Source organism: Oryctolagus cuniculus, chromosome 4, assembly GCF_964237555.1.
Source record: "Oryctolagus cuniculus chromosome 4, mOryCun1.1, whole genome shotgun sequence".
NCBI lineage: Eukaryota > Metazoa > Chordata > Mammalia > Lagomorpha > Leporidae > Oryctolagus > Oryctolagus cuniculus.
The window spans coordinates 53,418,260-53,443,987 of NC_091435.1; the positions used below are offsets into that span (position 1 = coordinate 53,418,260).

The 25,728-nt window shown below is 39.6% G+C and overlaps 1 pseudogene; it reads right to left on the reverse strand.

The window, feature by feature from the left end:
• Positions 1–24,119, reverse strand: part of LOC100354548 (actin, cytoplasmic 1-like) — a 35,477-nt pseudogene extending 11,358 nt beyond the window's left edge.
• Between the last annotated feature and the right edge of the window lie 1,609 nt (positions 24,120–25,728).

The following is a 25,728-nucleotide window of genomic DNA, read 5'->3' on the forward strand; positions in this document are numbered from 1 at the left end:
CCATAATTTCTTTATCCAGTCTACTGTTGATGGGCATTTATGTTGGTTCCAGGTCTTAGCTATCGTGAATTGAGCTGCAATAAACATTAAGGTGCAGACCGCTTTTTTGCTTGCCAATTTCATTTCCTTTGGGTAAATTTCAAGGAGTGAGATGGCTGGGTTGAATGGTAGGGTTATATTCAGGTTTCTGAGGAATCTCCAGACTGACTTCCATAGTGGCTTGACCAGTTTGCATTCCCACCAACAGTGGGTTAGTGTCCCTTTTTCCCTACGTCCTCACCAGCATCTATTGTTGGTAGATTTCTGAATGTAAGCCATTCTCACTGTGGTGAGGTGGAATCTCATTGTGGTTTTGATTTGCATTTCCCTGATTGCTAGTGATCTTGAACATTTTTTCATGTGCCTGTTGGCCATTTTATTTCCTCTTTTGTAAAATGTCTATTGAGGTCCTTGGCCCATGTCTTTAGTGGGTTGTTTGTTTTGATGTTGTGGAGTTTCTCGATCTCTTCGTAGATTCTGGTTATTAATTGTTTATCTGTAGCATAGTTTGCGAATATTTTTTCCCATTCTGTCGGTTGTCTCTTCACTTTCCTGACTATTTCTTTTACAGTAAGAAACTTCTCAATTTGATGCAATCCCAATAGTTAATTTTGGCTTTGACTGCACCTCCAGGTTCTTTTCCAGGAAGTCTTTGCCAGTGCCAATATCTTTTTTTTTTTTTTGACAGGCAGAGTGGACAGTGAGAGAGAGAGACAGAGAGAAAGGTCCTCCTTTGCCGTTGGTTCACTCTCCAATGGCCGCCGCAGCCGGTGCGCTGCAGCCGGCGCACCGCACTGATCTGATGGCAGGAGCCAGGTGGTTCTCCTGGTCTCCCATGGGGTGCAGGGCCCAAGTACTTGGGCCATCCTCCACTGCACTCCCTGGCCACAGCAGAGAGCTGGCCTGGAAGAGGGGCAACCGGGACAGAATCTGGTGTCCTGACTGGGACTAGAACCCGGTGTGCCAGCGGCGCAAGGTGGAGGATTAGCCTAGTGAGCCAAGGTGCCGGCCACCAGTGCCAATATCTTGTAGGGTTTCTCCAATGTTCTCTTATAATTTGATGGTGTTGGGTCATAGATTTAGGTCTTTAATCCACGTTGAGTGGATTTTTGTGTAAGGTGAAAGGTAGGGGTCTTGCTTCATGATTCTGCTCGTGGAAATCCAGTTGTCCCAGCAGCATTTATTGAATAGACTGTCCTTACTCCAGGGATTGGTTTTAGATCCTTGATCAAATATAAGTTGACTGTAGATGTTTGGATTGATTTCAGGTGTTTCTATTCTGTTCCATTGGTCTATCCATCTGTTTCTGTACCAGTTCCATGCTGTTTTGATTACAACTGCCCTGTAGTATGTCCTGAAATCTGGTATTGTAATGCTTCCAGCTTTGTTTTTGTTGTACAAGATTGCTTTAGCTATTGGAGGTCTCCTGCATCTCCATATGAATTTCAGCATCATTTTTTCTAGATCTGAGAAGAATATCTTTGGTATCTTGATTGGGATTGCATTGAATCTATAAATTGCTTTTGGGAGAATGGACATTTTGATGATGTTGATTCTTCCAATCCATGAGCATGGAAGATTTTTCCATTTTTTGGTATCCTCTTCTATTTCTTTCTTTAAGGTTTTGTAATTCTCATTGTAGAGATCTTTAACGTCCTTGGTTAAGTTTATTCCAAGGTATTTGATTGTTTTTGTGGCTATTGTGAATGGGATTGATCTTAGCAGTTCTTTCTCAGCCATGGCATTGCCTGTGTATACAAAGGCTGTAGATTTTTGTGCATTGATTTTATATCCTGCCACATTGCCAAACTCTTCTATGAGTTCCAATAGTCTCTTAGCAGAGTTCTTTGGATCCCCTAAATAAAGACCCATATCATCTGCAAAGAGGGATAATTTGAGTTCTTCCTTCCCAATTTGTATCCCTTTAATTTCTTTTTCTTGCCTGAAGGCTCTGGCTAAAACTTCCAGAACTATGTTGAATAGCAGTGGTGAGAGCGGGCATCCCTGTCTGGTACCAGATCTCAGTGGAAATGCTTCCAACTTTTCCCTATTCAATAGGATGCTGGCCGTGGGTTTTTCATAAATTGCTTTGATTATTTTGAGGAATGTTCCTTCTATACCCAGTTTGCTTAGAGTTTTCATCATGAAAGGGTGTTGAATTTTATCGAATGCTTTCTCTGTATTTATTGAGATAATCACATGGTTTTTCTTCTGCAGTCTGTTAATGTGGTATATCATATTGTTTGATTTGTGAACACTGAACCATCCCTGCATTCCAGGAATAAATCCCACTTGGTCTGGGTGGATGATTTTTCTGATGTGTTGTTGTATTCTATTGGAGATAATTTCATTGAGGATTTTTGCGTCTATGTTCATCAGGGATATTGGTCTGTAACTTTCTTTCAGTGCTGCATCTTTTTCTGGTTTAGGGATTAAGGTGATGCTGGCTTCATAGAAAGAATTTGGGAGGATTCCATCTTTTTCGATTGTTCTGAATAGTTTGAGATAATTGGAATTAGTTCTTCTTTAAGTGTCTGGTATAATTCAGCAGTGAATCCATCTGGTCCTGGACTTTTCTTTGTTGGGAGGGCCTTTATTACTGTTTCAATTTCTGTTTCAGTTATGGGTCTGTTTAGGTTTTCTATGTTTTCCTGGTTCAATTTAGGTAGGTTGCACGTGTCCAGGAATCTATCTTTTTCTGATAGATTTCCCTGTTTGCTGGCATATAAATCCTTATAGTAATTTCTGATGATTCTTTTTATTTCTGTGGTGTCTGTTGTTAGGTTTCCTTTTCCATCTCTGATTTCATTGATTTGGGTCTTTTCTCTTCTTTTTTAGTTAGTTGGGCCAATGGGGTGTCAATTTTGTTTATTTTTTCAAAAAACCAGCTCTTCGCTTGGCTGATTTTTTGCAATTTTTTTTGATTCAATCCTGTTGATTTCTTCTCTGATTTTAATTATTTCTCTTCTCCTACTAGATTTGGGTCTGGTTTGCTGCAGTTTTTCTAGATCCTGGAGACGCATTGAAAGCTCATTTATTTTGTGCCTTTCCAATTTCTTGATGTAGGCACATATTGCTACAAACTTTCCTCTCAGCCCTGCTTTTGCTGCATCCCATAAGTTTTGGAATGTTGTGTTGTTATCCTCATTTACTTCCAGAAAGTTTTTGATTTCTCTTTTGATTTCTTCTATGACCCATTGTTCATTCAGGAGCATGTTGTTCAATCTCCATGTGTTTGCGTATGCTCTAGGGATTCCTGAGTTGCTAATTTCCAACTTTATCCCACTGTGGTCTGAGAAGCTGCATGGTATGATTCTAATTCTTTTGAATTTGCTGAGACTTGCTTTATGGCCTAGTATGTGGTCAATCCTAGAGAAGGTTCCATGCACTGCTGAGAAGAATGTAAAATCTTTAAATGTAGGATTGAAAGTTCTGTAGATATCTGTTAGATCCATTAGGGCAATAGTGTCGATTAAATCTGCTGTTTCCTTGTTGATCTTCTGTCCGGTTAATCTGTCTATTTCTGAGAGTGGAGTATTGAAGTCCCCCCAGTACTATTGTATTGGAATCTAAGTCTCCCTTTAAGTCCCTTAACATACCTTTTAAATAAGGTGCCCTGTAATTAGATGCATATACATTTAGAATAGTTACATCTTTCTGTTAAATTGAACCCTTAATCATTCATTATATAGTGTCCCTCTTTGTCTCTCTTAACAGTTTTTATGTTAAAGTTTATTTTGTCTGATATTACTATGGCTACACCTGCTTTTTTTCATTTCTGTTGGCATGGAATATTTTTTTCTAACCTGTTACTTTCAGTCTGCATGCATCTTTGTTGGAAAGATGTGTTTCTTGTAGGCAGCAAATAGATGGGTTTTCTTCATTAATCCATTCAGGCAGTCTGTGCCTCAACTGGAGAATTAAGTCCATTAACTTTCAATGTGACTATTGATAAGTAGTGACTTTGCCCTGCCATTTTCCCAAAGATATTTTCTATTATATGCTTTGAGCTTCCTATGATCTTTTACTGGTAGGTTTCTTTCCTTTACCTTCTTTCATACTGATGGCTGTGTTTCTGTGTTTCTGTGTGTAGCACATCTTTAAGCATTTTTTGCAGGGCTGGACGAGTGGCGACAAATTCTTTCAATTTCTGTTTGCTATGAAAGGTCTTTATTTCACCTTCATTCACAAATGAGAACTTTGCAGGACATAATATTCTGGGCTGGCAGTTGTTCTCTCTTAGTACCTGGGCTATATCTTGCCATTCCCTCCTAGCCTGTAGGGTTTCTGATGAGAAGTCTGCTGTGAGTCTAATTGGAGATCCTCTGAGAATAATCTGACGTTGCTCTCTTACACATTTTGGAATCTTTTATTTATGTTTAATGGTGGTGAGTTTGATTACAACGTGTTATGGTGAGGATCTCTTTTTGTCACGTTTATTGGGGGTTCTATGAGCTTCCTGTACTTGGATGTCTCTGTCCTTCTCCAAACCCGGGAAGTTTTCTGCTAGTATCTCACTAAAAAGGCCTTCTAATCCTTTCTCTCTCCATGCCTTCAGGAACTCCTAGAACCTGAATGTTGGGTTTTTTTAATAGTATCCTGAAGATTCCCGACAATATTTTTTAGATTTCTAATTTCCTCTTCTTTGGTTTGTATATTTCTCCTGTTCTCTGTCTTCAAAGTCTGATATTCTCTCTTCTGCTTCACCCATTCTGTTTTTAAGGCTCTCTAATGTGTTTTTCATTTGATCCATTGAATTCTTCATTTCATTATGATTTCTCATCACTATCACAGTTTCATGTTCTACTAGTTGTTTCATTTCATTTTGATTCCTCCTTAATATTTCATTTTCTTGAGAGATTTTCTATCTTGTCCATTAAGGATTTCCGTAGTTCAGGAATTTGTTTTTGAGAACTTCTTAATGTTCTTATAAATTTTTTGAGATCTGCTTCTTGCATTTCTTTTATCTCATTATCTTCATAATGTTGAATTAGGGTGTCTTTTTCATTTGGGGGCATCATAGTGTCTTCCTTGTTCTTGTTACCTTGGTTTCTGCATTTGTTTGACATTGTGGAGATATTCTTTGGTTTCTTCGCTGTGGTGCTTTTTCTCCTTATACTATGACTCTAGATTAAGTGGACTGTCTCCTTTTGATGGATCCTTAGAGGCTGTGATGGGTGTGGCCAGAGAGCTCTGTTTGGTTCTTCAGGGTTAAGGGTGTGCCAAAGGTGACTCACACAGATTGTTATCTTGCTTGCTCACTCACTCACTCTTTTTTTTTTTTTTTTTTTTGACTCAGTTGGGATGTAATTCTGCACAGCTGAGTGGAATTGAGGGTAGTTGATGTATGAAATCTGGCCCCTGTGGTTATCATCTGCTCTACTCCTGGGACCACACAAAGAGTTTATGAAGCCCTCAGTGTGGTCTCAAATTTCTCCACAGTCTCTCACCGGGTTGCCAAGGTTACCGAGTTTGTGTACTCGGTGAGTTCTCTCGCGCCCCCTCAGATTTTCACAGTCTCAGTTCGTTAGCTCCACACTTTCACTAGGTTTTAACTTCCTGTTATTTCTCCACACCACAGTCAGGTTTTTCTGCTTGGCTAATGGTGGGTGCCACTTTACGTATGTCCAAAATGGTGCCTGCTCTTTGTCTTGCTTGGCTTTGTAAGGTGAGTGGAGAGAGAGGCTAGTGTCTGCACCGGTTCCCCTTATTTATTCGTTTTTTTCTCTCTTCCAGTCAGCCTGGTGAACTTTCCCCAGCGGGGCTTCAAGCCTCGTTCCCTCTAGGCTCTTTCTGCCTTTCCCCACCAATGTCTCGGGTTACTGAGGTTTTTGTCTCACTTCCCCTTCCAGCGCTGGCGCGCAGACTCTGTGGCTGGGCTTCCATGCGGTGGGTGACTTTGTTCTCCCTGTAGGTCCTCCATGTCACATCCACTAGATCCGGAAGAGTTTCCTCTGTAATTTTTTCCTGAGCCTTTTCCTGAGACTACAGTAACTCCACTTTTATTAAACTATCTTTTCCCAGACTATCAGTGCTCACCCTCACTATTCAGCCATCCAGCCCCTCATCATTTTATCATATAGTGAAATGATACCTGGTGGCATGGAGAAACAAACTACTGATAAATACAATAACATGAATAAATCTTACTAACATTAAACTGAGCAAAGAATGTGACACATATTAGTTTGTGAATTTCGTTATAAAATTTCATGAGACAAAATCAGCATATGGTGATTTAAGTCATATGAGGGTCTCCCTGGACTGGAGTTGAGGAGAATGGCCTTAGGAGCTTTCTGGGGATGATAGAAGTATTGTAGCTTGATTGGGGAGGTAGTAACAAGGTTGTTTGTATTTGTCAAAATTCATTTAACTACATAAATAAAATGGGAGTATTTTATGATATGTAAGCTATATGTCAATAAAATTAATTTTAAAAATATGGAGATGGACCCTATGAAGGTAAAGGATCTGCAAACAGCAACACTAAAAAGTGATGAACAGAACTCATTGTATCCAGATCACAGTATTTCAATATAATTCTCTATTAAAGGCAACCAGGGATGCTTGGCAAAATGGCTGATTTTAGTATTAGGAAACAGAAAACCCAAAACGAACCTAGAATATCTTGTTGTTATAGAAACTCAGGAAGTACTCAAAGAATAATGGGCCATATTCACAGGATCCAGTAGGCAGTTTGAAGGGACTCCCACTGGCTAACTTTGGGAGAAATAAAAAAATTTATAGCAATATGTTATTACTCATTAAACTAAATAGGAAAACTAAATACAAGAGTACTTCAACAGGCTCATGGAAAGACAGAATTAAAAGATAAATTCATATTGTTTCAAAAAGATTTTGAAATTTCATGTGTCGTTTTTCCCTATTATGCATTTTTCATGGACTTTTTGAAGACCTGCTCATAGGCTATAAACAAATCGAAAGGGAGGAAGAAAGAGATATTTACATAGTTTAACTCTGCACAAAATAATTTTTAATGACAAAGTGCAAAAGTGTAATGCTGAAGTGGAGAGGCTTACCACATGTAAGTTTAATGAAGTGCTCAAAGCAAACATCACTAGTACTACAATAAATTGAAGTTGAGTGGCATCTGACAGAATGTGTGACAACACTGTACCATTTTTGTCATTTTCCTGCTAAAGATGCACAGTCTGGTTGTACTCCTAGGAGTGCAACCATAGATGTAGTGTCAACTTCAATTCATAAAAATACAGCAGAAGTCTCTGGTGTCTGCTCCTAGGTTAGCAGACACCCAGTAGCCAAAACCCAGCACAGGATAAGTCCTGTCATTGAACCACTCACTTCTGCCTGACTTGGGAACCTCTCTGATACCTCATAGCATTTACTGATGAGTTTTATATTTTTTAAGTTCGGAAAAATTAGAGCACATTTTCTAATTAGAGCGTTTCCCACTTCCTCAGCAGATGGATAAAAACAACCATACAAATATTATCAAAAGATTGTATTTGAAGACTAATCTCAGATCTTTTGAAAGTATTAGGCCTCAGTCAAAAACCAAGCCTCCATCAGACAGTGGATTATAAACATCTGGCAACGAGAGGCAAGTGACTCAGCTTCTGGCTGACATGTTAACCCCTGAAGTCATTTAGCAAATGGCTTCTAAATTATAATGCTTGGGAAGTCTCTGGGGTCAGTAGATAGCAGGCAGCACCTGCAGACGGAGAGCGTGACCTGGGGTTCTTGGTCATGTCTGCTACATGAGAGAAGCTTTGTAGGAAACTCAGCCACTTGGGGGCCTAGGCAAATTGACAGTGGCAGCTGCAGTCACTCAAATGTTTCCTTCCACACTGGACTGCGTGGCCCGCTCGGCACTGGCCATTAGTGATGAGAGGAGAGCTTGGTTCATAACCTCACTGTGTTCCTTGGGCAGCACATGCATACTTGCTGACTTCTGTAAAGGGGCTAGCATACAGCTTTTCAGCTTGTTGTCCTTATTTGAGCATGAGAGTAGAACACTAAATCCAGCTTTTAGCACCCTGCACAGAGAAACTTAAATCTCTATCACTAGGGTTTTTCCTAGGCCTGGGAATGGTGATTGTAACCCAGGAAAGAATAGTTCTCACCTGATGGCACAAATGCTGTGGCAGAAACATATATACCACTTGATTTTTAAGCTCCAAAATGAGCTTAAAAGTGGGAACATCCCTTCTCTGGGAATCTATTTTAGAAATAAAGCACTGGTAGCAGCTCAATAGGCTAATCCTCTGCCTGCGGCGCCGGTACAACAGGTTCTAGTCCCGGTCGGGGTGCCAGATTCTGTCCCGGTTGCTCCTCTTCCAGTCCAGCTCTCTGCTGTGGCCCAGGAAGGCAGTGGAGGATGGCCCAAGTGCTTGGGCCCTGTACCCGCTTGGGAGACCAGGAGAAGCACCTGGCTCCTGGCCTCTGATCAGTGCGGTGCGCCCGCCGCAGCGCGCTGGTCACAGCAGTCATTGGGGGGTGGATCAACGGAAAAAGAAGACCTTTCTTTCCGTCTCTCTCTCCCACTGTCCACACTGCCTGTTAAAAAAGAAAAAAAAAAAAAAAAAGGAATGAAGCATTGGAAGTAAATCTCTAAGACTAAGTTAAATCTTAGTCCCCAGAGCCCAGCTAACTCACTACTTTGGGAGCCAGGGCTAATGCTTTATTGTAAATGGAAGCACACTTTGCATCATTGTTCCATTGCTCATTAAATGAAATATATACCATCTTTTTAATCCATGAATACACATACAAGTGTGTTTGAAAATGCATATTTTCATTTTTCTTGAGCGGTGTTCATATAGTAATTATGGCTAACTTTTTGAGAAAGTGTCAAACTCTTTTCCAAATTGGCTAAACCGTTTTATACCTCTTCTAACAGTGTATGAATGTCAACTGCTTCACACTCACTGGTACTTGGTAATGTTAATCTTCTTAATTATAGAAAATCCAATGGGTGTGTAGTGGTATCTCATTTTCATTTTGTTGATAACTAATGATGTTGGGAATGTTTTATGTGTATGTTGATTATTAATGTATCTTCTTTTTTTTGTATATTCTGGATGCAAGTACTTGCATATATGTATCAAAAATATTTTACCAATGTGAAGTGTCTCACCTTTTATCTTAATTAACTACTTCATAAAGAAAAAAAAAAACTTTTTTGGCTGGCGTTGTGGCCTAGTGCATTAAGCCACCACCTGCAACACTGGCATCCATATGGGCAGCAGGTTTGAGTCATGGCTGCTCCACTTCCAATCCAGCTCCCTGCTAATGGTCTGGGAAAGCAGCAGAAGATGACCCAAGTGCTTGGGCCCCTGGCACCATGCAGAAGACCCAAAAAAAGCTCCTGGCTTTTGGCTTTGTCCTGTCCCAGTTCTGGCCACTGTGGCCATTTCGTAACCAGCAGATGGAAGATTCTCTCCCCCCCCCTTTCCTTCTGCAACTCTGCTTTGCAAATAAAGAAATAAATCTTTAAAAAAAGAAACTAAAGAAATATTCTGAAGTTAATCTTTTTTTCTTATATACTTGGTGCTTTTTGTGTGTCCTGATTAAGAAATCTTTGCCCAACTAATGAGTTCAAAGAACTTTCTCCTATGTATTTTTCTAGTCATTTTATAGTTTTAGCTTTTAAATGTATCATTACAATCTATTTAGGATTTCATGCCAACAAAGAGGACAATTAGAATGCATAACAAATTAGGACTTCCTTGGAAACTCTGAAAATATACAGGATCCGGAATGTTTTCCTCCCTTGTAAACCAAAGCAAAGTGACTTTGGGATTAAGCCATGGTTGAGCTTCTTTAGTCTGTTGGTTGAAATATTTCTGGAGGGGAAATGATTTAGGGATCAAATCTTTGGATGCTCCAAATTCCTCTTTATAGGAAAAAAAGTAACAAAAAATAAACATAAGGAGTCATACATGTAAAAATCTATTTTACCCCAAATCAAAAGGATTTTATTTTAAATTGCCTTTTCTATAAGTTTACAGCCTGGAAGAATGCTAACTGCCTCAGACCATTAGCATAGAAAAGTCCTAGGGCAATAGTTTGTCTCAATAACTTTTTTCTATCTTTTATGGGGACACAAACCTATTTTCCTTGTTTCCTTCTGTTCATTATTTTAATCATGGATATTAGCCAGGTTGTCTTTCCCACAAAAGAATGTTCTTTCCAGGATTGTTTTGATTGTTTTGGTTTATAATAAACCAGTGTTTCTCAACCTTGGCACTATTGGCATTTTGGGCTGAGTAACTGCATTCGATTGCTAGGGCTGCTATAACAAAACACTACAACGTGGGTGGCTTAAACAACAGAAATTGATTTTCTTACAGTGCTAGTAGTTGGAAGTACAAGATCAAGGCGTCAGCAAATTTGATTTCTTCTTAGGTCTCTCTTTTGACTTGCACATGGCTGCCTTCTCACTCTGTCCTTACGTGGTCTTTCTTCTCAACAAGCACATCCTATGTGTCTCCAACTTTCCTTTTAGAAGGACACTAGCCATATTGCATGAGGACCAACTCTAACAACTTCATTTTCACTTAATCACATCTTCAATGGCCCTGTCTACAAATATATACTGAGATACTGAGGGTTTGGGCTTCAACATAAGAATTTTGGGAGGGGCTGGTCTTGTGGCATAGTCAGTAAAGCCGCTGGCATTGCATATGGGCGCTGGTTCCTGTTCCGGCTGCTCCACTTCCAATCCAGCTCCCTGCTAATGGCCTGGGAAAAGCAGCGGAGGATGATCCAAGTACTTGGGCCTCTATTACCCATGTGGGAGACCTGGATGAAGCTCTTGGTTCCTTGATTCAGCCTGGCTCAACTGTGGGTGTTGTGGTCATCTAGGGAGTGAACCAGCATATGGAAGATCTCTCTCTCTCTCTCTTTCTCTCTCTCAAATGAATAAATAAATCTTATAAAAAATAGAATTTTGGGGAGTCACGATTCAATCCCTGACATTAATTCCTTATTGTACATGGTGTCTTGTGTATTGTAGGATGTTTAGTGAAATAGTGAAATAGAAAGCCTTGATGTGCTCCAGTTGTAACAACAAAAATGTCTCTAGACACTGTTAAATGTACCCCAGGGGCTGGGCAGAGATATAAAATCATCCTTGGCCGAGAACTACTGCCTCCAAAACACTTAAATGGCATGCTATTGTTAACTTTGTCACACAGATTTATTATGATTATATTGCTGTTGCTCCTCCCAACATGTGCCTGTCTTTTTCACCCTGCTGGGTTCCCATTTTCCTGGGCTACTCCCTTGCATGGACACCTTTCTTACTCTGCCCAAGTTTTATACCCCATGCTGAAAAACCTGTGCATAAAAGACCCTGTGTGGTGTAACATGATTAGCATGGTCCTTGCACCAGGATGAGTTCCTCATGCTTCTTGGGCTCTGATGCCTCATGCTGGGTCACCCTCACATAGATACCCATTTTCCTGTTCCCTCTGAATAATCGGCCCTATTTATTCCTACTTGGCCTCTGACTCCCTATTGCTCTCCACTCCCCATGGATGTTCTCTTTACTCCTCTCAGGCTCTGATGGGCTAACTCCAGTATGGAAGCCCATGTTCTCCATCCATTCTGGGCCATTCTGCTCCTCACCCTCTGGCATGGATACTTACCTTGCTTGGCCCACCTACTGACTTTGGACTAATTATTTTCAGGAAGAGAAATGAAGGGGATGAAGGTAAAGGGATTTTTTTTTTTTTGGACAAGCAGAGTTAGACAGTGAGAGAGAGAGAGAGAGAAAGAGAGAGAGAGAAAGAGAAAGGTCTTTCTTTTTCCATTGGTTCACCCCCCAAATGGCTGCTACAGACGGCGCGCTGCGCTGATTTGAAGCCAGGGGCCAGGTGCTTCCTCCTGGTCTCCCATGCAGGTGCAGGGCCCAAACACTTGGGCCATCCTCCACTGCCTTCCTGGGCCACAGCAGAGAGCTGGACTGGAAGAGGAGCAACCCGGACAGAATCCGGTGCCCTGACCAGGACTAGAACCCGGAGTGCTGGTGCCGCAGGTGGAGGATTAGCCTAGTGAGCTGCAGCGCCGGCTGGTAAAAAGATTTTTAAAGAGGTAGAATGACATGGAGAGTAGTTAGGAGCAACCTTATGCAAATCAAGATTCATCATCTTTTTTTCTTCCAAAGTGAGCCCTTCATTCTATCTCTGTCTGAGGTAACATTCTTCCCATGTTACGCTGTTTGGTGAAAACAAAAAATTGTCATCAATCGGCATCTGCTACACATAGGTTAGAAAAGAAGTGATGTGAAAATTACTCTGAAGCTGTGGGAGTTTCTTCATTATCGGAAATATCTTAAAACCATTTTGTTTGGCATCATAAAGGCGTGGGAACATAGTATGAAAAAAAGAAAGTTTCTAAAATGTCATAAGAATGCAAACTTTTCCAGTGTCTCTGGCCCCTGAAGTAGAAAGGCTACCTTTCATGTTGGACAAGGATTATATCCTGGCATCAAAAATCTGTTTAAGTCTTGGAAATCAAACATACTGATTCGTCTTCCAAGATATGTAACTAATTCATTGTTTCATTAGACAGGTCTTGAACTTTGCATTCTCTTTTGGTAAAGTGAGAATAGTGTTACCCATTGGCCAAAACAAGCAGAGATCAGTAAAATAAAATAAAAAAATTAAAATCAAGATATGCTGCACTTCTCAGGTGAAAAGTTTAATTTAAGTTCCAAGTATTGATTTATTTCTAAAATACCATTATCTTTATTAGAAGCACTCCGAAGAGCAAAATACTTTCATAGCTTTTGAAACTAAACAAAAGAACCAGCAGATATTGGCTTAAAAATATAACTAATAGGCCATTTTAAAGACAATCATTCATATTGCTGACATTTGAAATAAAATAATCATACAAAAATGAATGTTTTGATTATTTGTGATGGGAAAGAACAGAGGTTGGCTTTTTGGTATGAGTTTAATAAAGTTAATAGGAATTTGTGGAAGCTTGGATAAAGATTGATCAAATTATCTCTGGAATACATTTACTTCATTCCTCCCCCCACCACATCAAATAAAATATTAGGATATTTAAATTTAAAGTTTATGACCTGTAGCTTCTATCATAAGCTGTTAGCTCTGCCCCTAACAAGTTACTTGGCCCAAGTCATTTTGTATTTTATTAACTTGAATGACTTTGGCTGAATAACACTGAGATGAAGTTATCAATTGTTATAGTTGGCCTGGAAGGGACAAGTGATCAAGTGGAAAGCAGACTGGACAAGGTGTCCTGAGAATTGGGTTCACACTCCAGCTGTGTGGAATCTGAGCTAAGTTATTTGCCTCTTTGGGCCTTAGTTTCACTTGTCACATCAGAGATAAGTGTGCTGAATGCGTCTACCTCAGCTTGCTTTGAGTAACACTAAATACACTCATCCCTTGGTAGCCATGGGGAATTCTCTGGGCACTCTCGGGATATTCAAATGCCCTATATAAAATGTGTAGTATCTGCATACAACCTGTGAACATCAAAGCATTTCTAGGGGCCAGCGCCATGGCTCACTTGGCTAATACTCTGCCTGCAGAACCGGCATCCCATATGGGCACCGGGTTCTAGTCTCTGTTGCTCCTCTTCCAGTCCAGCTCTCTGCTGTGGCCCGGGAAGGCAGTGGAGGATGGCCCAAGTGATTGGGCCCCTGCACCCGCATGGGAAACCAGGAAGAAGCACCTGGCTCCTGGCTTCGGATCGGCACAGTGCCGGCCATGGCGGCCATTTGGGGAGTGAACCAATGGAGGGAAGACCTTTCTCTCTGTCTCTCTCTTACTGTCTAACTCTGTCAAATAAAAACAAAACAAAAAAACCAAAGCATTTCTAGATCACTTAGAAAGCCAGATACAATGGTAATGCTAAGTAAATTGTTGTTATACTTCATTGTTAGGGAAACAACGACAAGAAAAAGTCTGCACATGTCCAGTACAGATGCAATTTGTTTTTCCAAATATTTTTGGTCTGTGATTAGTTGAATCCACGGACATGAAATTCAAACACATGGAGGCTGGCTATAAATGTGGAAGCAATTTTGGAAATTCTTCAGCCCTATAAGACAGAAGACAGTAATATTTTATATTTAAGTTCTCTGGTGATCTACTCTTTCTTTCTTTCTTTCTTTCTTTCTTTCTTTCTTTCTTTCTTTCTTTCTCTCTCTCTCTTTCTCTCTTTCTCTCTCTCTTTCTCTCTCTCTCTCTCTTTCTCTCTCTCTCTCTCTCTCTCTTTCTCTCTCTCTCTCTCTTTCTCTCTTCTTCTTTTTTTTTTTTTTTTTTGACAGGTAGAGTTATAGCCAGTGAGAGAGAGACAGAGAGAAAAGTCTTCCTTCCATTGGTTCACTCCCCAAATGGTAGCGGCCGGCATTGCGCCGATCTGAAGCCAAGAGCCAGGTGCTTCTTCCTGGTCTCCCATGCGGATGCAGGGCCCAAGCACTTGGACCATCCTCCACTGCCTTCCTGGGCCACAGCAGAGAGCTGAACTGGAAGAGGAGCAACTGGGACTAAAACCTGGCGCTCATATGGGATGCCGGTGCTGCAGGTGGAGGATTAACCAAGTGAGCCACGGTGTCGGCCCTAGTGATCTACACTTTTCAAGTGCATTTCTCTTCACTCCTAAATCTACCCCAATTTTTCCCTTTCTCTTGGCTGTGGCACCATTGTTCTTCTAGTCATGTGGGCTGGTGATATTGTAGATCTATTTTTTTTTCTGTTTTTTTTTTTCTTGGCTTCCTCTAATGTTTCACTAAGCCATATTATTTCTCCATCCATGTTACAGTTTAGTATTATTGTTTAACTTACTGTCATGGTTATTTATTTAGCAGTAAGACAGGAAAAATGCATCAAGAATCATTTTCAATTTTATTCCTACTTGAGAGTCTTTCCTCATGAAAGAATGTCTAATGAGCCCCATTTCAGCTAAAACTAATCAGAGTTTTATGCCCTTTTATGCTCTATATCCCAAGTCCTGTTTTAGTGCAGGCACTTTGGAGACATTTGAACTTGGGCAAATGAAGAACATTGTATCTAAATGATATGGCTACAGAATGCACATAGAAAAAATACAAGGAAAGAGTTGGCACTTATAAGAAGGGGAGAGGTTGTCCAAATCACTGAGATTACTCCACTCATGAACACAGAACAAGGTTTGGAAATCTGGAGTGGGAAGCAGCACCTGGTACAACTGTTATCAGAGAGGAGAGGATCAACCAAATTGGTAGAAATATAGACCCTGGGAGATGGATTGTTAAGAGCTGGCAGTTTCTCCAGTCAAAGATGAGGAACTGAGCATATAAGAGCTTAGTGGTTGTTCACAATCAACTATATCAGAGGTGAGAATCAGGTTGTTAAACTAAATATCTTTAGTGCAAAGTGAATGATGCAGATCTCTACACGTTTCCCATCAAAGCTCATTAAAGCTTTTCCACTTGAAGTCAATGTTCTACTAGAGTTTGAGATGTTGCTAAAGATCTCATATTGCAGCACCGGTTTGAGTCCTAGCTGCTCCACTTCCAGTCCCACCCTGGGCTTATGTGCCTGGGAAAGTAGTGGGAGATGGCCCCAGTACTTGGGCCACTGCCACCCATGTAGGAGACCCAGATTGATTTCTAGGCTCCTGGCTTCAGCCTGGTCCACCTCTTCCCATTGTAGCCACTCGAGGAGTGAATCAGCTGATGGAAGATCTCTTTCTCTCTTTCTTTGAAAGGTCACTCTACCTTTCAAGTAAATAAAATAAATATTTCTTTAAAAAATAACAGTATTGAATCATTGCAAAGCAACGCATAGTCACAACAGCCAAGATATGGAAACAACCTGGATGTCTTTTGGTAGATGAATGGATAAAGAAATTGTGGTATATATACTCATACATGGGAATATTATTCTGCCTAAATAAAGAAGGAAATTGTGCAACATGGGTGAAACTAGAGGACATTACAGTAAGTAAAATAAGTCAGACAGAGAAAGAAAAATACCGCATGATCTCATTTATAAATGAAATCTAATTAAGTCAGGTTCAAAGACAGATAGAATTATGGTTACTAGAAAGGGGTGGGAAAATAGGAAGATGTTAGCCAAAAGGCACAAAATTTCATAAGGTAGAATGAATAAGTTTAAAGATTTAATATACAGTGTGGGGACATATAATGAATAAAGATATATTGTGTGTTTGAAATTTGCTGAGAGAGTATATCTTTGAGTTATTACCATAAAGTAAAAGTTACTATGTGAAGATGTGGATATCTTAGTCAGTGTGTTGGCATTAATTGGTTTATTGTGCATATGTGTATCAAAACCTATCTTAAAAAGTATACCAACCTCACATTGTACACCTTAAATATTTGTAATTTTTATTAAAGAAATATTTTTTATTTTTAAGACATACATGTATATTTTTTACAATAAAAAACAGAGTGCAAAATCCTAAAACAAATCCAATATTACTATTGATACTAATTCCTTACAAGTTTACTGTGCTATCACGCACAAGTTAAGAAATTAAAGAAACCATTAAGCATTTATGAACACTCAACATTAGAAGCTTTAAAATCTGCCATTATGTAGTAGCCCCTCAAAAAGCTATAACTTGCATTTAAAATATTTATTCATTTTAAAGGCAGTGTCACAGAGAGAGAGAAGGAGAGAGAAGGAGAAAGTAGAGAGAGTGAGAGAGGAGAGAGAGTGAGAGAGACCCTTCAATCTGCTGGTTCACTCCCCAAATGATCACAAGAGCTGGGGTTGGCCCAGGCTGAAGCCAGGAGCCTGGAACTCCATCCTGGTCTCCCACATAGGTTACAGGAATCCAGGTAATTGGCTATCCTCTGCTTTTCCAAGCGCATTAGCAGGGAGCAGGATCAAAAGTGGAGCAGCTGGGACTCAAACCTGGGTCCCTATGGGATGCCAGTATTGCAGGTGGCAGCTTAACACACTTTGCAACATAGTAGGTTCCAACACAACCTACACTTTTTAAAAAAGTATCTTCTCAAAGAATCTTGTCAGGTCTACAAAAATCTTTACAGTTTTTTTTTAATACTGAAGCTAATATTGAATACTGAAAGGAAACCCAAGACCTTCAATGCCTAAACTAGTTTCTGTCTTTAAAAACCGCAAAAAAAAAAAAAAAAAAAAAAAAGTTTGCTGACCCCTATCCTTGAAGCCGGTGCTGGAATAAATTCAAATGTAATAATTCTTACTTTTTATTTTTTGTGTGAGAAGATTTTTTAAAATTTAGTTATTGTTTTTCTTTATGATAGAATTTCCTTGTCACTTTTGCGTAGACTAGAAAAGAATATTGTTAATATACAGATCCATTCTCTCAACTGCAAAAGCAAGGGGCTTAACTGCCTTCTACCATCTTTTAAAAAACAGTGGCATTCATGCTTTTATTTTTTATATTTGCTCATAAAAATAATATGCCTAGTCTTTCCCCATTCAAAGAATACATAAAAACAAATGGGAATAGAGTGTGATACCAGACCAAGTCCAACAGGTGGCTGTATTTCTCAAAGTTTCAAAACTAACCCTATTGCTTGCTGCATGCAAATTTCCATCTCCGTTTGCTGCTACCACACATTAATCCCAGGTTTTAAGAGAGAGCTAAGCAATAGGAGATAAAACAAGAGAGGTCATCATGTAACCAGAGATTATTTCATCGATTTTATCCAGATCAGAGCTTCTATTGCCCATTCCAAAAATCCATAACCAATGTTTGTTTGTATCCTCAGTGTGGTTAGGCACTCTTTGTCATTTCAGAGGGTAAACTCCAAGAAGCTGCAGTGAAAGACAGTGAGTGGAGTCCTGGGTCCTGAGTAAATCTAGTTAATCAGTTAAAAAAAGAAGTTAATAATTTGTCATTCATAGCATTATAGGAGATTTTACATAAGATGTTGGTAAAAAGTCTTTATATTAACAGGTTTTATAATAAATATTAGTACTCTTCATTCTTATTTCTTCCTCTCTCACATTGTTCACATTTTACTCCATTCTATCAGAAAATGTGCACGCATAGATGTGATGCTGTCAGCTGTGAATCACCTCCACATGGTTGTGTTGGCCGTATTGCTTAAAAGATTTTCAGTTCATTCTTAATTCCTCAACACTGGCCATGTGAATGTTTGAAGTCATATTATTCCCCAATTTTTTCCACATTTTCCCTCAAATGTTCTGGTACTTGTATCTGTCTCCTACAATGTCATCATCCAACTTAGAACCCAGTTTTACTTCAAATTACTGTGTTAAAATATTTTGTTAAGGTCTATGTGATTTTTTTTTGGTCAGATATAATTTGTCCAGTCCTCAAAAAAAAGTTATTCCTGATCCATTTTGATATTATAAGTTAATGTGTAAAAAATTGAATTCAGCATTTAATATACTATGTGTAAGACACTGTGCTAAGATTTTTAGTATATAAAATTCTAACTTGATAAAATGACAAATGTGAGAAATAACAAAGGGAGACACATTTGTATGATGCAAATAGGAATACTCTATTTTTCTTTTACCCTCTTGGTCATCTGTTATCCACTTCTCACATCATTCTCAGCTGAAAAATAAGGAACAGTTGGTAGACTTGAGAAGTATTGGCAGGCTCTTCCTCTACTTCACAGTCATGCCTTATTTCTGGATTCACCCTATGTATTGCCCCTATGTCCCTTCATACCCCTGTACCCTAAAGATCTAGTGAATTAGAATCCTATTCACCGTACTATGGGGATGAAAAACTTATACATTTTTTAGCCTTTGGAAAAAGTAACAGACTCGTGGTCAGTTCTGATTATTTAAACAATGTAGAACTTAAAAAAAAAGGACAAAGAGCTAAAAGGGATAAGAAGCTGCATCAATTAGATAAAATTAGAAAAAAAGAGTAGAACATCTTCTCAGTGGTAAAAGACACTATTTGAGTTGCACTGTAAGTTTCTATATCCATAGGAAATGCTAACAGCACAGAGGACCTCAATTACCCATTAATAATGTACTCCCTGAAGCCAGGAAAAGGTAGAGCCATTCATGAATTCTTTCCTGCATTTACTAATAAAGCATCTGTTTAATACGTCTTACGTGTCAGACCTCGTGGCAGATGTTGAGGCTACAGTGGTAAGCAGGACAGTCCCTGCCTTCAGGGAGTGTATTCATTTGCGATATCTGTGGTAACAAATTGCCACACAAGCTTAGCGGCTTAAAGCCACACCAATTTATTATTTTATGGTTATGTAAGTCAGAATTCCAACGTAAATCTCCCTTGACTAAAATTAGGGTGCTGGGAGGACTGAATTCCTTTCTGAATGCTGGGGAAGAAGACTTTTTTGTTTCCTTTTCTTTGTTCAGAGACTTGGCTGTGGCCCTTTCAAAGGCAGCAATGTGGCATTTCTTCAACTTTTTGTCCATCGTATCTGTCTGTGACAATAGTGGGGAAGAATTCTCCACTTTTAGGAACACAGTCGACTAGATTGGGCACATCTTGGTAATTCAAGATAATCTTCCTATCTCAAGGTCTTACCCTTAATCTCATTTACTTAGTAAAGTAATATATGCATGGGTTCTGAGGATTAGGGCATGGACATCATTAAGGTAATTTTTCTGGCCACATGAAGCCTTCAGATTAGTTACATAAGTAACAAACTCAGACCAATAAGGTAGGCAGGTTAGGCAAATGAGACAGGTGAGGTGAAGGCAGTGAATTGGAGCCCTTATACTGATAGTTGGTACCTGAGAATACTGGTGCCATGTAGCCAGTTCTGACCACATTTCAAAAAAAGCTAGAAATCTGGATTATATGAAATGTATCAATTTTAAAAAAATATGAGCAACTGCCTTAGGTCAGTTTCTGGAAGCAGACTCTGAATTGAAATTTGCAAGTGGCTTATTCAGGAAGTCCTCTAGGGATACTGGGAAAGGAGTCGGAGAACCAGGACCAGGAGAAGATTCCCTGAGGGTTTTGTGTGTGTGTGTGTGTGTGTGTGCAATCTCAGGCAACTGTCCTACAGTCTGACCCCACAGGGGAACTCTGGAGCATAAGCTATATTTGTAGTTATCCTAACGTGAATCTCAGAATCTGGTCAGGACTGACTAAGTGATCCTAGGGATATATATAAACTTCCTGATATTACTTGCATGATCACAAATATCAGTGCCCATGTTATCCTCTAAACTGGCCTGGTCTTTATATGCTCCTAACTCTCAGAGTAACAACAATTGCTTAAGAGATCTATGTGGCTAACAATCCTAATTTTTGTCTTTTAATTGAAAATAGATATTTATGGCATACAAGATGATATTTTCATAAATGCGTGCCTTGTGGGATGACTACATAAACTAATTAACATATCCATCACCTGAAATACTTACTTTTTTTTTTTGTAGTGAGAGCAGTTATCCTATACATTCAGCAACTTTGAAATACACACTAGAGATGGTGCCATGGCATAGCGGGTAAAGCTGCTGCCTGCCGCACTGGCATCCCATATGGGTGCCGGTTTGAGTGCCAGCTGCTCCACTTCCGATCCAGCTCCCTGCTATGGCTGGGGAAAGTAGTAGAAGATGGCCCAAACCCTTGTGTACCTGCACCCATGTGGGAGACTTAGAGGAAGCTCCTGGCTCCTGACTTCAGATCAGCGCAGCTCCTGCAGTTGCGGCCAATTGGAAGTGAACCAGTGAAGGGAAGACCTCTCTCTCTCTGCCTCTCCTTCTCTCTGTGTAACCCTGACTTTCAAATAAATAAATAAATAAATATTTAAAAAAAAAGAAATGCACACTACATTATTAATTGGCCACCAACCTATTTAATGGAACTCAAAAATTGATTCCTCTTGTCTGCTGAAACTTTGTTCTTTTTGACCAACACCTATATATTCATTTCCTCTGGCCTCTGACAATCAACATTCCACTCTCTGGTTCTGTAAGTTCAATTTATTTTTTTAGATTATACATATAAATGAAATAATTCAGTATTTGTCTTTTCATGCCTGGGTTTTTCAACTTAGCATATAAATGTCCTCCAAATTCATCTATGTTATTGCAAATGACAAGTTTTCTTTGTAAAGGCTGAATGGTTTTCCATGGTGTGCCCATGTACTATGTTTTCCTTATCCATTAATCACTGATGAACTCATGTCAATTCAATAACTGGGCTATTGTAAATCGTGATGCAATGAACATGGGAGTGCAGATATCTCTTCAACATATCGATGTAAATTCTTTTGGATAGTTATATACCCAGAAATGGGATTGTTGTCCAAATGGTAATTTTATTTTTAGCTTTTTGAGGAACTTAAATACTATTCTCCATAATGATTTACTAATTTGCATTCTTATTAACATGTATAAGGGTGGCTGGTGCCGTGGCTCACTAGGCTAATCCTCCGCCTTGCAGCGCCGGCACACCAGGTTCTAGTCCCGGTTGGAGCACTGGATTCTGTCCCGGTTGCCCCTCTTCCAGGTCAGCCCTCTGCTGTGGCCCGGGAGTGCAGTGGAGGATGGCCCAAGTACTTGGGCCCTGCACCCCAGGGGAGACCAGGAGAAGCACCTGGCTCCTCCCTTCGGATCAGCACGGTGCGCTGGCCGCAGTGCGCCAGCCGTGGCAGCCATTGGAGGGTGAACCAACGGCAAAGGAAGACCTTTCTCTCTGTCTCTCTCTCTCTCTCACTGTCCACTCTGCCTGTCAAAAACCAAAAAACAAAAAACAAAAAAAAAAAAAACAGTGTATAAGGGTTTCCTTTTCTACAGCTCCTTACCAACTGCCAGGAAATTTTGGCACTCTTTGATCCTTTCTTAGAAAACACCATCCAGTGCCCAAGAATATCTAACACTTGATCTTTGCTACTTCAGATCAATATAATCAGCATATTTTTCTTAGTTTCACAAAGTCATCTGTCTTTCAAATGACATATATTTTTCCGTGCCCTTTGGGACACATGACAGAGGTCCTAGAATTGTTCCTGTACTTCTAAAGCACCAGAAGCACCCAGATTTATTTAAAAATTGTTTATTAAGACACCCAGGTAAATTGATCACTTTTCAGAGCAGAAATAAGGCAGTTTGTATTAAAAATAGTAAGAATAGTTTGACTCTTTTGTCACTCCTTCCTGTAAGTTGTCCTTTCTGCAGGAATTTTTACTTAGAACAAATTTGGGAAACACATTAATTTATAAGTTAGTCTTCTCATTTTTGACTGCCTGAAAGGGATTGGAAATGTCACTATAAAATATCAATAGGACAGCTGAAAATTTGGGAAGCCAAGATTTCGATTTTATTTTTGTTGTTTATAGAGCTGAATAAAGTTGGAAAAAGAGAACAGTCAACTTTTTATCATGCCCCAGAGAACAGTTGGTGTTAGTCTGGGATAATCTCATGAGTCTTATAAAGAAAGATTATATGACTGTACATTGAAGCCTTTTGGCTCAATTCTGATCATCTGTCCTTAGCAGAATCATAATTATATCATCACAATGTTTTGCATGTTGCAACCAGTCTCAGTTGCCCAATTCAACAATAGATTCCATGTGGACATATTCCTCTTGTACAGGTCACATCACAGCTTCTAATTTTTTCCAATCTCTTAATTGTTTTAAATCCTGAAAACCATGTAACTGAAGGCTATTAGCATACTAATTGGATGTCTAGCTCATACAGTTAGAAATATCTGTATGTTAAATTCCCAGAGGCTTCCCAGAAGATCAATGACTTTGATTTGTTTAAAAATTGCATATGTAATTTGCTGTATCTCTTACTTTATGTTTCATATTTACACTCTTATATGTTAAGTCTCAAATTCTGTCAACTCCACCAAACATCCATACCAGGGTTAGAGGAGGTGACTTAGAGCATATGGAGTATAGGTTATTTGTCCAAAAGAGGCTGGTGGGGTCAAAAGGACACCAGTTTGGGAGACTTGGTTAGGGCTTTTACTAGCGTGCAGTAACACATGAGTGTCTTAGCCCCTGGATATCTATTTCCTCATCTCCAAAATGAGGAACTTAGATTTCAACAACTTTTGAAGTCTTTTCCAACTCTGACATTTGCTTCATTCTCTGTTCCTTCATTCAGACAGGCTGGAGACAGGTCAGGATAACGTCATTGTCTCCTCTCTTGCTCAACCGATTTATCTCACACTTGTCTGGCCATTTCTCTTCTAATCTTGAGGCCAAGCTTAAGAAATTCTAGCTGGTATTCTGGAGTAGCTGGACCCTGTAAAAGAAGGCATTGGACTTTCTCTTAGTCAGTCAAGCTGTTTGTTTCCTCCACCAATGCCATAAAATCATCTTTCCGTTTCCACTCCTGGAGTTTTTCTTTGAACCCTGGGCAGTGAAGAACATTGCTCCCAAGGTACTAGCAGTTTCTTTTCTCTGGCCACTTTCATCTGGTGTGGTCCTGGTTAGGACCAGGAAGAAACTGACAAGTTGTTCTCTGGAGGACATGGGTGTGTATGACTCTCTACCTCCATCAGCCAGACTCTACTAAACAGACTGTTGAAGGGTCTCCACTGGGCTCAGGGATCAGTGCCCACTCTTGCCTCTGGGAATAGTGACATTTTTGTTTTCTAATTAAGTAACTCGTTCCTTCTTGGAATTTAGGGCTTGTTTAAAGAGTTCAACATTGTGTTCACTGTAATTACATGCTTCATTTGTTTTTTTTTTTTTTTCTTCTCCCTCTTATCGCTTTGGTTCTGTGTTTTTGCTAGAACAACCTGTAAGCTCTTTTAGAGCCTGATATTTCTTTTAATGAAATGGATTATGTAGTTTGGAGAGGAAAGCAAGAGAAGGCAGAAGAGAGGTGAGAAAAAAGTGCATCGTGCATTTCCCTGGTCCTCTTCCTATTTTGGAGGTATATGTAGATAAATGAAACACCTGTGAACAAGGGACACAGAAAGAGAAATAAGGTTGCCTCTCAAAATCTAAAAAAATACATACTTGTGTCCCAAGAGCCACAAGGCATCAGAGGGACCTGGGAATTTATCCCAGAGAACCCTAGCTATTACAGCCCTGTATGTGCCTCCAGGTGGGATGCCTTACCGCCAGGTGTTTGAAAGCTGGTTAAGACTATCAATCCCAGTGCAGGACACAGTTGTTCAGCACCCATTGCTTGTTCATTACCTAGTTCCCACTAAGTTCAAAAAACAGTTCACTTAGATAAAACAATTTTATTTTAGGATTGTGTGGTGGGGACACCCACACCAATGTGATTTACAGAGAAGTAGGAGAAATTTAGAGGGAGATCTCTTTCATGTCTCAGGGTTTCTCAGTTTATGCACTACTGACATTTTTGTTTTGGTTGATTCTTGGATGGATTAAGTGTGTGAGCCCTGTATATTTCAGGATGTTTAGTAGAATCCCTGGCTTTATCCAGTAAATGTGAATATAACTTGCTACCTTTCAAGCCATGACAACCAAAAAATGTCTCTAGCCATTGCCAAATGTCCTAGAGGGGGCATAGCCTCCTTGGTTAAAATTACTATTAAATAAATGTTTATTTTACACTAGCACATTTGACAGAATGGTTTCTGCTTTATAGAAGCAAATTGATCCACTCAAAATTAATTTGAGAGTCAATTTCACCAAAAAACCCATTTGCCAAAAGATCAAATGTCAAATGATGAATTCATCAAGTTTATAGCATTTATTAAACTCATAAAAATTGTTTTAGGGAATTGTCTTCCTGAACATATTGAATTATGAAACTTAGATTAAAATTTTTAAAATATATTTAATAAGAATGCTCTTAACATGGCTTTGGAACTCAGTTAAGCTGGTAAGCAAGGCAAATTATTTTCCAGTAAACTGGTTTTCAGAGCAATGATGTCAGGGAACTGACTTAGGGTCTTACAATATCTGTCCCCATAGTATCCAGAGTGATGTCTGTCCATGGAAGGGACCCCAGGGACTATGACCGTAGCTCAGTAGACATATGTTTGTTCTACTTAATACTATTGGTTGAACTCTTTAATCTCTTTTTTTAAACTTTTACTTAATAAATATAAATTTCCAAAGTACAACTTTTGGATTACAGTGGCTCCCCCCGCCCATAACTTCCCCACCCGCAACCCTCCCATCTCCCACTCCCTTTCCCATTCCATTCACATCAAGATTCATTTTCAATTATCTTTATATACAGAAGATCAAGTTATTATATATTAAATAAAGATTTAAACAGTTTGCACCCTCACAGAAAGACAAAGTGTAAAGTACTGTTTCAGTACTAGTTATAGCATTACTTCACATTGGACAACACATTAAGGACAGAGATCTTACATGGGGAGTAAGTGTGCAGTGACTCCTGATGTTGACTTAACAATTGACACTCTTGTTTATGGCATCAGTAATCACCTGAGGCTCTTGTCATGAGTTGCCAAGGCTATGGAAGCCTCTTAAGTTTGCCAACTCTGATCTTATTTAGAGAAGGTCATAGGCAAAGTGGAAGTTCTCTCCTCCCTTTAGAGAAAGGTACCTTCTTCTTTGATGGCCCGTTCTTTCCACTGGCATCTCACTCGCAGAGATCTTTCATTTAGGTCTTTTTTTGTTTTGTTTTTTTGCCAGAGTGTTTTTTTTTTTTTTTTTTGACAGGCAGAGTGGACATTGAGAGAGAGAGACAGAGAGAAAGGTCTACCTTTGCTGTTGGTTCACCCTCCAATGGCCGCCGCGGCCGGCACACTGCAGCCGGGCGCACCGCGCTGATCTGATGGCAGGAGCCA